This window comes from Eptatretus burgeri, chromosome 13, assembly GCF_056783735.1.
Source record: "Eptatretus burgeri isolate ZD-2024b chromosome 13, Ebu_testis_v1, whole genome shotgun sequence".
In the NCBI taxonomy this organism is placed as follows: Eukaryota; Metazoa; Chordata; class Myxini; order Myxiniformes; family Myxinidae; genus Eptatretus; species Eptatretus burgeri.
In genome coordinates, this window is record NC_140973.1 from 80,800,603 (window position 1) to 80,814,279 (window position 13,677).

A 13,677-nucleotide genomic window follows, 5' to 3' on the forward strand; every position below is an offset into this window, starting at 1 on the left:
AGGATTATTAAATCATTTTTCCCTTTTATTTTATTCCCACCTTTTCTTTTCTGAGGTAAATCTGCCTCGCTTGCCCCTCGTCTCGCTTACCACAGCATGACAACCCACGGTACCCTCCCCAACGATCATTTTTGAGGCAAAATCGCAACGTGCACTATGGAGTAGACTGGTGCTTTGAGTGCGTGTCACGTACGCTTTGACTGGTGCGTGTCACGTACGCTTTTGCACCCAGGTGGGCGGGCTATACCGGCGTCTGGCTGAAACCCGGCCCAGGATGGCGGACCATGTGAGGGGTCGGGGCCAGTCAGAACACCGACTCGGGCGATGACGTCGGATTTGGCATGGCCCCTCCCCCGACCTCCGGGCTCCATAAAACATGGACAAATCCTCCGTGTAGTGCTTGTGTGTGTTTGGTGTGGGTGTCTTCATGTGGAGTGTTCCTGCGACTTGACTCCGCCCACGTCTCGCCTCGACGGCCCGCCTTCTGTTCCTCGTCTTCGCCCACACGACCTCGCTTCCTGCTTCTCGACCAAGCCTCCTGCCTGGTCCCGCCTACTGCTCCACCCTCGCCCTCTGGACTCCTCCCTTCTCCACTCAAGCTCCTCCTGTTTGGAACACAATCTCCACACATGCAGCTGTGGCCAGAACAACGCGGCTATTGTTGGGTGCCGCACCACGGAGCATCCCTCCCCCGAAACACCGAGGTACCGAAAACTATAACCTCAACCTCTCTCTCCCTGGCTGCAAAAGTCCTTTTTTTCATTGGGGTTTCTTCTTTTTCTGTGTGTGTGTCTGAGTGTGCTGGCGCCTGTCTGTTAAGTAAGCTTGTGGAAGATATTTTATTGTTGTTACTGTGAATAATCTCGCATCAAGTCTGCACTGTGTCTGCTTTAGTTAGTTGCTTGTATAATTGTCGCACCCCCCACACCCCTCTCCTCTTTCTCTGTGTTACATACCCAATAAACCTTTGTTGTGCCGCATACTTTTCCTCACTTGCTTGTTTATAAATAATTGTTGTAGAAATGTTCCCAGCTCACCTTTGTCTTTTCCCTCATTGGTCCAGCATGGGTTGAATCCAGGTTTAGCCGGGTCTTTATTCCCAACAGTCTGTTCCTTCTAGCTGGTATGTCCTTGGCAGTGGCGCTCGGCTGCATCCGATCCGGAAAGGTGATCCGATCCGGTTGAGTGATCCAGTTCGGACAAGGCGTACCGAGGGCATGGTTCCCCGCTGGTTAAACCGCGTGGTTAATTAGGTAACCTGATTCCCTAGGCGGGAGGACCCTAGGTCACTTCTCTTCCTCTTTCGGCTTGCTCCCGTTAGGGGTCGCCACAGCGGACCAACCGTCTCCATTTTGATATATCCTCCACATCTTCCATTGACACTCCAACCACCCGCATATCCGCCCTCACCGCATCCATGAACCTCTTCTTTGGCCTTCCTCTTCTCCTCCTACCTGGCGGCTCCATCTTCAACATCCTTCTCCCGATATACTCCGTTTCCCTCCTGTGTACATGTCCAAACCATCTCAATCTTGCCTCTCTCACTTTGTCTCCAAACCGTCCTACCTGCGCTGTCCCTCTAATATACTAATTTCTTATCCTATCCATCCTCGTCACTCCCAACGAGAATCGCAGCATCTTTAACTCTGCCACCTCCAGCTCTGCTTCCTGTCTTTTTGTTAGCGCCACCGCCTCCAAACCATACAACATAGCTGGTCTCACTACCGTCTTGTATACTTTCCCCTTCACTCTTGCAGCTACCCTTCTGTCACAAATCACTCCTGCAACTCTTCTCCACCCACTCCATCCTGCCTGCACTCTCTTTTTCACTTCTCTCCCACACTCTCCGTTACTTTGAACAGTTGATCCCAAGTATTTAAACCAATCCACCTTCCCCACCTCAACTCCTTGCAACCGCACCATACCACCACCCTCCCTCTCATTTACGCACATGTACTCCGTCTTACTCCGACTGACTAACATTCCCCTTCTCTCCAGTGCGTACCTCCACCTCTCGAGGCTCACCTCAGCCTGCTCCCTGCTCTCCCTACAGATCATGATGTCATCCGCGAACATCATAGTCCACGGAGACTCCAGTCTGATCTCGTCCGTCAACCTGTCCATCACCATTGCAAACAGGAAAGGGCTCAGAGTCGATCCTTGGTGCAATCCCACTTTAACCTTAAACCGGTCCGTCATTCCTACCGCACACCTCACTGCTGTCACACTGTCCTCATACATATCCTGCACGATCCTCACATACTTCTCCACCACTCCCGACTTCCTCATACAATGCCACAACTCCTCTCTTGGCACCCTATCATAAGCTTTCTCTAAATCCACAAACACACAATGTAACTCCTTCTGGCCTTCCCTATAATTCTCCATCAACATTCTCAAAGCAAACATCGCATCAGTGGTGCCCTTTCCTGGCATAAACCCATATTGCTGCTCACAGATCGTCACCTCTCCTCTCAACCGAGCTTCCACTACTCTTTCCCACAACTTCATGGTGTGGCTTAACAACTTTATCCCTCTGTAATTTCCACAGCTCTGCACATCACCCTTATTCTTGAAAATCGGAACCAGTGCACTTAATCTCCACTCCTCCGGCATCCTCTCACTTTCCAAGACTTTATTAAACAATCTGGTTAACAACCCCACTGCCATCTCTCCTAAGCACTTCCATGCCTCCACTGGTATACCATCTGGGCCAACCGCCTTTCCACTTTTCATCTTCTTCATAGCAGTCCTCACTTCATCCTTACTGATCCACCCCACTTCCAGATTCACTATCTCCACCTCTTCCAACCTTCTCTCTCTCATTTTCTTCATTCATCAGCTCCTCAAAGTACTCCATCCACCTTCTCAACACATTCTCCTCGCTCGTCAGCACATTCCCATTTACGTCCTTTATCACCCTAACCTGCAGCACATCCTTCCCAGCTCGGTCCCTCTGTCTTGCCAATCGGTATAAATCCTTTTCCCCTTCTTTTGTATCCAACTTCTCATACAGCTCGTCATATGCCTTTTCCTTGGCCTTTGCCACCTCTCTTTTTGCTTTTCGACGCCACTCCTTGTACTCCTGCCTACTTTCTTCATCTCTCTGACTATCCCACTTCTTTTTTGCAACCCCTTCTTCCTTATACTTTCCTGTACTTCCTCATTCCACCACCAAGTCTCCTTATCTTCCTTCCTCTGTCCAGATGTCACACCAAGTACCTTCCTAGCTATCTCCCTCACAACTTTTGCTGTCGTTGCCCAATCATCCCACCCATCTTTACCACCACCCAACGCCTGTCTCACCTCCTCCCTAAATTTCACGCAACAGTCTTCCTCCTTCAGCTTCCACCATCTGGTCCTTGGTTCAGTCCTCACTCTCTTCCTCAACCTCACCTCTAAAGTCATCCTACAGACCACCAATCGATGCTGTCGAGCGACACTCTCCCCTGCCACAACCTTACAGTCACTAATCTCTTTCAGGTTGCATCTCCTACTTAAGATGTAATCCACCTGTGTGCACTTTCCTCCACTCTTGTACGTCACCCTGTGTTCCTCCTTCTTCTTGAAATACGTATTTAGCACTGCCATTTCCATTCTTTTTGCAAACTCTACCACCATTTGCCCTTCCACATTTCTCTTGTTGAGACCGTACCTACCCATCACCTCCTCATCCTCTTTATTCCCTTCCCCAACATGTCCATTGAAATCTGCTCCAATCACCACTCTTTCATCCTTGGATACACTCACCACCACTTCATCTAACTCACTCCAGAAATCTTCTTTATATTCCATCTCACACCCCATATGTGGGGCATATGCACTGATGACATTCATCATCACCCCTTCAATTTCCAACTTCACACTCATCACTCGGTCAGACACTCTCCTCACCTCCAATACCCTCTTGACATAATCTTCCTTCAGGATTACCCCAACACCATTTCTCCTCCTGTCCACACCATGGTAGAACAGTTTGAAACCACCTCCAATGCTCCTCGCCTTACTCCCCATCCACTTGGTCTCTTGTACACACAGTATGTCCACCTTTTTTCTCTCCATCATATCAGCCAACTCTCGCCCTTTGCCAGTCATCGTCCCAACATTCAGAGTTCCAACTCTCACCTCCACACTTCTACCCTTCCCCCTCTCCCACTGCCTCTGGACTCGCCTTCCCCGTCTTCTTCTCCTCCTTCGCCCAGCAGTAGCACAATTTCCACTGGTACCCTGCTGACGACCGGTACCGGTGGCGGTCGTTGGTAACCCGGGCCTCGACCGATCCGGTATGGAAATTCGTTTTGTTGTCCGCATAATGATTTGGCATAGGTTTTTACGCCGGATGCCCTTCCTGACGCAACCTTGGTCGCCTCTTACGACACACAGGGATATGGTACACCTATTCTAACCGGGGCATACACCGGGCCCAGTACAACTGGTGCTCATTTCGCCGACCTCGGAAGGATGGCAGGCTGAGTCAACCCCCTGGTGTTTTCGACTTGGTTTATATATACATATATATATATATATATATATATATATATATATATATATATATATATATATATATATATATATATATATATATATATATATATATGTACATATATACATACATATACATACTGTTACAGATTCGCGCCCGCCGGCGTGCTGACGGCCACGTAACTCGAATCGCGGCACGTCGCCCACCGGACGGACAATCCAGTCGTGACCCTCTCGGACTAACGCCGGGAACCAGTCACGGGTGGACCTTTCGGTCTCACCGCGATCGAGCCAATCGGCCCCCGCGTGGGATAGGGTTGCTCGCCAAATTCGACCTACCTAAGTACCCACACGGAGGGTAGACCGGGCGATCGCACCTCGCCGCAGGTCGACTTCGGACACGGGCCACTTAAGCGACCCGTTCCGTACTATCGGGATAACCGAGCGGTGTTATCGTCGGCCTCGACGGTTCGATTAATTATCGGGCGTATTCAGCCCACTACCAACCCTTTACGTGAAGCAAGATGAGGATTCAATGAGAGAAATGACGAAGCGAAGCGGGAAACAGTTCAACATAAAGCACATTTATTCGCGATGAACGGAAAGCACACATATACAATTCCACCAAAAGCACATAGAAGGAAAAGAAACACAATGCAATTTTACACAAAAAGCAAATGTGAAAGCGAAGACACAATGCAGAGCTATCCGACTACCGAGCACACGGCAACACTTATACAATTCTACTTCACAGACGGCGCCGACAACACATATTCCCAAAGCAAAAGAAAAGAGAACCACCCTCCAGGATGAGGCGGGCCTGGGGCCGAGACCGGGTCGGGCCTACCCGTCTGATGATGAGGCGCGAAGCGGCGATGGTGCCCCAACTCCCCGGGCCTCGCGGACAGTGTCTGGTAGGGGGTGGAAAGGGGGCCCCCTTGGTCGCACTATCTCAGCGCGGGGGGAAACAGGAGGGGGTTGCTGATGCTCGGGGAAAGGAGGATTTTTACTCTGTCTCGGGTCCCGCGACGAGCGTCTCCACCTCGACCAGGTCGCGCCGTCGGCCTCCCTGGTGTGCAGCTCCCGGCACCGACGCGAGCACCCCCTCGTCTGCCCTCGCCGCCGCTGCCTCTCCACAGCTCCGTCCTCTTCGCTCCGACTCCAACTCCGAACTCTTCCTCCTGCGAACTCCTTCCAACGCACACACACTCCAACGCACACGACGACTCTTTTCTGATGAACGCAGCCGCTTACATAAGCCCCGTGGCTTCGCCTTTGACCCCCTGCCTTCGACCTTTCACCTCGCTCCCCATTGGCCCGAGAAAAAATGGGCGTGAATGCTTTTTGATCCATGAATTTGCATATAGCGACCGCCCTCCAACGCCCTGGAGGCGGGGCCAAATCGCCCCTCGCTCACCGATTGGACGGAACAAAAGTGGGCGTGAGTCGTTTTTGATCCGTTTTTGGAGCGGAAAGTCCGTGGTTTTGTACACGCTGTTCGGCGCGCGCCCTGCACGAGTCCAATACCGGTACCCACAAGCGGCGCAAGAACGGTGGCGATGCGACGGTTGCGAGGTGTGACGGTAAAAGGTCGTGGCTGTTGTGGTGAAGCGGCGTTGTGGTGGGTGGTTGATGTTGTGATGACTGTTGAGACGCGGTTGGCGGTGGTAATCATGGCGGTTGGTCCAAAATAAAGATAGTAAAAGAAAAACGGCTATCCTGAAGAGTCGCAGCACGCATGAATGACATTTATTCCCTCTAGACAACGGGTTTGGGCCTAACTACACATATACTTACCGAGATATCTCACCTACGGGACCTGAATGGTGGCGAATTTGGTAACCACAACACTACCCCCTCCCCTTTTTACAGACTCGTCCCGAGTCGTCAAATTTTCGTGTGCCATCATGTGTAGTTTTCCCCTAGTACATTTTACCTACGGATCCCTGAGTGCGACATTCATGGTATTCGTGTCCCCAAAATAAATAACCTGAGGGCTGCGTAACTACCTAAACAAACTCACTCACACAGACGACTTAAATAAAATTGCCGGCGCTAGGACAGACATGCCGGGGGCGCACTCATATTTACAGTACATCTTAACCTTAACTTACAAATTTTACACTAAACCATGGCCCAGGATCAATGAACTCTGCAAAAAGAAAGCAGTTAACAGGGAGCCAGGCTGCTCGCATGCAGTCTCTGGCTCAAAACAATGCAGGTGACAGGGAACGTGGCTGGCTGCTGACACGCAGTCCAAGGCCTTCCCTTTTGAACTGAACGCAGTGAACCACAACGGTGCATGGGCTGCACAAACGCAGTCTCCGTGCCAGCTCAAGTGGCACACGCAATGAGCACAACGAATGGATGGATGAATGGGTTGAACTGAACGCAGTGAACCACAACGGTGCATGGGCTGCACAAACGTAGTCTCCGTGCCAGCTCAAGTGGCACACGCAATGAACACAACGAATGGATGGATGGACACAAACACGGTGCACGGGCCGCCACTGCAGGCCCGTGTTGTAGCTGCCAACAGGGCAGTTCTCGCAGCTTGCAAACTGTTGCCTTGCGGATCCTGGCGCACATGGAAATGAACAGGGGGGGGCAAAGCAAAAATTGAACGGGGCTGGTGAACAGGGGCAGTGGGCATGGCATGGCAAAGGCAGCAGGCAAACACAGCCCGCAGAAGAAGGCCGCTGCAGGCAAACACAGCCGGCAGATGAACTGGCCGGCACAGGCCTTGAAGAAAAACAGCCAGCAGATGAAGTGGCCGGCACAGGCCTTGAAGCAAAACACGGCCAGCCGATGGCACAGGCCTTGCAGCAAAACAACAGCTGCCGATGAAGTTGGCCGGCACAGGCCTTGAAGAAAAACAGCCAGCCGGCTGAAGTGGCCAGCCTTTGCCGTTCAGTGGAGGTTGGTGGAGGGAGTGCGGTGGTGCTGGCCACTCGGAAGGCGGGCTCGGACCTACCTACCTGTCTCCCTCCCACCTATCGCCTTTGCCTGTCACTGTACATACCCACTCCCTTAATTTGTCCAAACCCCAATTTAGCCCCAACTTATTTTATTATTATTATTATTATTATTATTTTATTTTTTATTTTTTTTACTTCCCCACTATAAATCGTCCCCTAACCCCCTGTACTGTCCTTGTTCGGCTAACCTATCCTGTCACCGAGCCTACTCCCAACCCCTACGTTCCCTTCCCGGAGGGGAATAAGGGAGAGCTAACGTCCTGTGTCGAGGCCCAACGAAGCCTCAGGATGGCCTCCCCAGAGTTCGGCGATCTTAACACCAAGTGGGTCCAGCGGCCCACAACGACAGCGAGGGGATGGATGGTGCGGAGGGGTACATCTCCTAATCTACCCTAACCATTTAACTGTTAAACTACCCCGGGGCTTTCAACAAGCGCCTCTGGCTTAAACTATTGGTTCTAACAACCCAGATTCCCGTCGCCTGTGTTGGTGTCCTCACAATTTCGGGCCTCGCCCCCCAATTTTCTCTCCGTGCCCTCACACGGTCTCATGGCTGGGACACGTGGCTCCCTTTGGCAGGCACGACCCTCTGCCGAATCTCCCGCTATGGCACCCCCGGGCACTACACTGCCTCCGAGCCTACCAGCTCCATAACACCGGGGAGTGCCCCCCATGGCACCTCCCCTGAAACGCACACGTGGCAGGCCGGCCTCCCGGGCCCCTTTCCGAAGGTCACCCATGCCCACAACACTGCCCACGCGGCTAATGGCGCCCCGGGCCCCCGCACCAAGCAGGCGCACCCGTGCCCACTACTCTATCCCGGCCCCCCATGGGCCCATGGCCTACCGCGGCCGACTAGCCTGGTGCCCGGGGTACCCACTCAGCGATACTCACCTTTCGCAGCCACGCTCCCAAGCCCGTCAACAGGGCTCCTGCACCCCTCCAAACGGGTTTCGAGCCTACATTCACACCAACAACAAAACAACCTCCATTTTTGTTAATTTGACTAACCCAGCAAACTCACTCTACACTGACCCCGGGGGTCCCTTGGGCGGGAGTCACTCCTCCCCCCAATCACTCATCGCACCATGCATTCCCCATTCGCTCCACTCACACAGACCCGCTGGCCTCACTCACTCATCATGTACTCACCTCACAACTCTTCAACTCTTCAACACACTCACCGCTGAACTCTGCCATCCTTCTAACTACAACCCCTAACTAACTCGTGCTCCCACGTCGTCCCTTAAACTACAGCACGTTCCTTTTAACCTACGTCGCTAAGCTACGTCAACTCTACACATCCACAAGTCTGTCACTGTCTCCAAATAAATCATTTTATTTCCCAACCTAAAGCTCACTAAATCCCTCTACCTAATCCATTCCACGGACTCCATGAGGACTTACCCCTGCCCCATGAAGTCGGTCTAGCTAAGCTGACCCTTCCCCCTAACTAGTTTCCATCCTGTGCCCTGGGATCAAGGGGGTCTTCCACCCCTTGCCCAGGAATCCTGTGCACCCGAAAGTGAGGCTTGTTGTTTTTTTGTTTTTTTTTTCCTATGTGCAGCACCTGCGCGGCAACTCAGAGCTCGCGCACTTTGCACCTGCCCGTGACGTCATGCAGCTTCACGTGTTCCTCGTCCCTCCTTGGACGGTACCATCCGGCAGGGATACCCCTCCTGCCGGATTCCAACCCCACGTGCAGCCATGGCGTCACCGTGCGCATAAAAAAAACACAAGCCCCACGTCTCGAGGGGTTCCCCACGCGAACACATGTGCTTTGCCCTTTGGAGCTTAACACACACGATCGCGTGGAGAACCCGTCCGGTCCAAATCCGAAATCCTGCCTAAACTTTGTCCGTCCGCGGGATCGGCAAATCCACCGCGTGCGTTTCCGGACCGGGACTTCACTCTCGCAAGCGAGCACGTGGTGGTCTCGTGCGTTGCACAGCACGGACCTCGTGCTCACTGCTGGGTGAACCCGGCACGGTCCCCGAAATAGCTACAGCCGCTACTCGGCTTTCTTTCCTCTGTCGCCGTCGTCGTCGCCATTCAACACACGCACTCCCGCGTGTTACGACGCACACACTCCACTCCATCACATTCACACCGGGAGACGCGGCTGCGTGCTCCCGCATGCCAACCGACATCTCCCTCACATACCGCTCTCTCACACACACGGTCTCCCTTGCACACAGCGACCTTGCACACGGCCGTTCACTCACGCATGCGGGGGCACTCACCCGCGGTGCCTCATCCACACACCGTCCCTCACTCACACACGTGGGGGCACTCACCCGCGGTGCCTCACTCACACACGCGGGGGCACTCAACCGCGGTTCCTCATCCACACTGGCCGTTTCACTCACACACACGGCCTCTTCCACACACGGTGCCTCATCCACACACGGCGTGCTGGGAAGCACGTACTCTGGCACCATCGCCACCACACCACTCACACACGGGGTCGCTTCCACACACGGGGACGCACTCACACCTTGCACCACACACACAGGGACAACCACACTGGGGATTCGTGTCCCCACAAGGGTCTCCGGGGCCTCTATACCCCCAAGCTTTCCGTGCACCCGTTCGCAGCACTCGTCCCCTCAACCTCGCAAAGCACGACCGAACTCACCTGGTCGTGACTCGCCTCAAGGGGGCAGACTCCCTCCCCTCGTTCCTGGAGGAGGCCATCCAGGTGCTCGCACTGGGTCCCCACCCAGTCCACCAGCTCACCCCCATTATCCTCCACTACCTCCGTGTGTGTGTGTGTGCGTCACTTACCCCGTCTTCATCGTGCAGTCTCTCCTCTATTTTTTCTGTCTCCCGTGTCTCTGCCAACTCGGTCACCTCTTCACCCTTTACCTCCCTTGTCTCAACTATTATTATTTCCTTTGTCACGGCCTTCATGCCCGCCTGCAGGCATCGGCCCATGTTCTGCGTCTCACCCCGGAGCTCTTTCATTTCTTCCTTCATGTTTGCTTCCATTCCGCTTATTTGCTTGTTCATTTCGTTTTTCATTCCATTTGTGTTTGTATCCATCTTTTCGTTCATTTGTTGTGTATTCGCATCCATCTTTTCGTTCATTCCTTTCATTTCGTTTGTCATTGCCGCCAGCATGGCGCATAGCTGGGCCATGTCGGGTGCGCTTGAGTGAGCCGTTTCGGCAGGGGTTGGGGAAGGGTTTTGGTGGAGAGGGGGAGGGGAGGTGTCATACACCGCGGCCGCTGCCGCACCCATTTCGGGCTCTGGGTTCAGTTGGGCGAGTTCGTTTTCCTGTACAATTAACATTTCCTGAACGGGTATTCCATCCTGAGCCATGGATTCTACACATTCTACATCCATTTCTAATACCCCCGGCTCCCGCTCGCCTTGAGACGCCATCTTGCTTCTCGTGAAGGGTTAATTTGAATCGCTCGTAATTTGGAGGGAATCGGGGGTCGCTTCTCTCACCCCTGGACCGATTCCCGTGAATTTAATTGGAGACAGGACTGCCCGTTTTCGCGTTCTCCGTTACCAGTGCTGCGAGGAGGGCGATGAGTTTGTATCGCACGACCTGACACCAGTGTTACGGATTCGCGCCCGCCGGCGTGCTGACGGCCACGTAACTCGAATCGCGGCACGTCACCCACCGGACGGACAATCCAGTCGTGACCCTCTCGGACTAACGCCGGGAACCAGTCACGGGTGGACCTTTCGGTCTCACCGCGATCGAGCCAATCGGTCCCCGCGTGGGATAGGGTTGCTCGCCAAATTCGACCTACCTGAGTACCCACACGGAGGGTAGACCGGGCGATCGCACCTCGCCGCAGGTCGACTTCGGACACGGGCCACTTAAGCGACCCGTTCCGTACTATCGGGATAACCGAGCGGTGTTATCGTCGGCCTCGACGGTTCGATTAATTATCGGGCGTATTCAGCCCACTACCAACCCTTTACGTGAAGCAAGATGAGGATTCAATGAGAGAAATGACGAAGCGAAGCGGGAAACAGTTCAACATAAAGCACATTTATTCGCGATGAACGGAAAGCACATATACAATTCCACCAAAAGCACATAGAAGGAAAAGAAACACAATGCAATTTTACACAAAAAGCAAATGTGAAAGCGAAGACACAATGCAGAGCTATCCGACTACTGAGCACACGGCAACACTTATACAATTCTACTTCACAGACGGCGCCGACAACACATATTCCCAAAGCAAAAGAAAAGAGAACCACCCTCCAGGATGAGGCGGGCCTGAGGCCGAGACCGGGTCGGGCCTACCCGTCTGATGATGAAGCGCGAAGCGGCGATGGTGCCCCAACTCCGCGGGCCTCGCGGACAGTGTCTGGTAGGGGGTGGAAAGGGGGCCCCCTTGGTCGCACTATCTCAGCGCGGGGGGAAACAGGAGGGGGTTGCTGATGCTCGGGGAAAGGAGGATTTTTACTCTGTCTCGGGTCCCGCGACGAGCGTCTCCACCTCGACCAGGTCGCGCCGTCGGCCTCCCTGGTGTGCAGCTCCCGGCACCGACGCGAGCACCCCCTCGTCTGCCCTCGCCGCCGCCGCCTCTCCACAGCTCCGTCCTCTTCGCTCCGACTCCAACTCCGAACTCTTCCTCCTGCGAACTCCTTCCAACGCACACACAACTCCAACGCACACGACGACTCTTTTCTGACGAACGCAGCCGCTTATATAAGCCCCGTGGCTTCGCCTTTGACCCCCTGCCTTCGACCTTTCACCTCGCTCCCCATTGGCCCGAGAAAAAGTGGGCGTGAATGCTTTTTGATCCATGAATTTGCATATAGCGACCGCCCTCCAACGCCCTGGAGGCGGGGCCAAATCGCCCCTCGCTCACCAATTGGACGGAACAAAAGTGGGCGTGAGTCGTTTTTGATCCGTTTTTGGAGCGGAAAGTCCGTGGTTTTGTACACGCTGTTCGGCGCGCGCCCTGCACGAGTCCAATACCGGTACCCACAAGCGGCGCAAGAACGGTGGCGATGCGACGGTTGCGAGGTGTGACGGTAAAAGGTCGTGGCTGTTGTGGTGAAGCGGCGTTGTGGTGGGTGGTTGATGTTGTGATGACTGTTGAGACGCGGTTGGCGGTGGTAATCATGGCGGTTGGTCCAAAATAAAGATAGTAAAAGAAAAACGGCTATCCTGAAGAGTCGCAGCACGCATGAATGACATTTATTCCCTCTAGACAACGGGTTTGGGCCTAACTACACATATACTTACCGAGATATCTCACCTACGGGACCTGAATGGTGGTTTGCGAATTTGGTAACCACAACAATACATATATTAATTCAGTGTCCCAACGGGGCTTGAACTCAGGACCTCTTGGGTCCCAAGCCACTGCCCTAACCACTGCGCCAACACCAGGCTAACAGGAGGACCCTAGGTCACACGGTTGAGTTATTGGCATCCACAGTCGGTTAAGGGACCCACCGCGTCACAGAATTATCCATGAGTGATGGCCTACAATTCAGGGGAGTCTGGTGGGAATCGACGTACCTTCCCCCACTTCGTGGTCTTCTCACCCGACCCCGCCGGCCCGCAACAGTATGTTCAGGGAGGAGTGGGATTTTTTTTCACTATCTCTGCCTGTCCGGCAGTCAAACAAAATTGAAAATCATTCAAAACAGGAAACTTACTGTTTTCAAGGATGTCATAAAGGACACAAACAACGGGCACAAAGAACTAATGTAACGTGTTACATAAGGTGATGTAAAAGATGCTGCATCAACGGTGGTAAAATTTAGATTTTGTTTTTCTCCAGCCTTTGAAAGCTTTATTAAATTTCAATTGAATTATATACAGTGTAGCCCGAAAGTTACTTTAGCCCTGATAAATTTCTCGCACTCCCCTCCATCCCTTCCCTTCTGCCCTCGCCCCTCGCCCGCTATGGTATGCGGTAACACTGACTCAGAAGAAAGATGGAGCACATACAGATACAATAACAAATTAATTATTGTAAGTACTGTACAATAAAACCTGTATATTAAAAGAGTTCAAGAACAATGCTTCACTGGGAAGTAGTGGGGAAACTTAGCACAACAATTGTGCATTTTATGAGGAAAGCACCAAATTTGGCAAACGAGTAGCCCAACATATTATGAACAGATTTGGATATTGGGCCATCTCAAATTCAGCCGCTGATGGCTGTGGCAGCCATTTTCCACTGCCATCAAAAATTTTGAGATGGCCTAATATCCAAATCTGTTCATA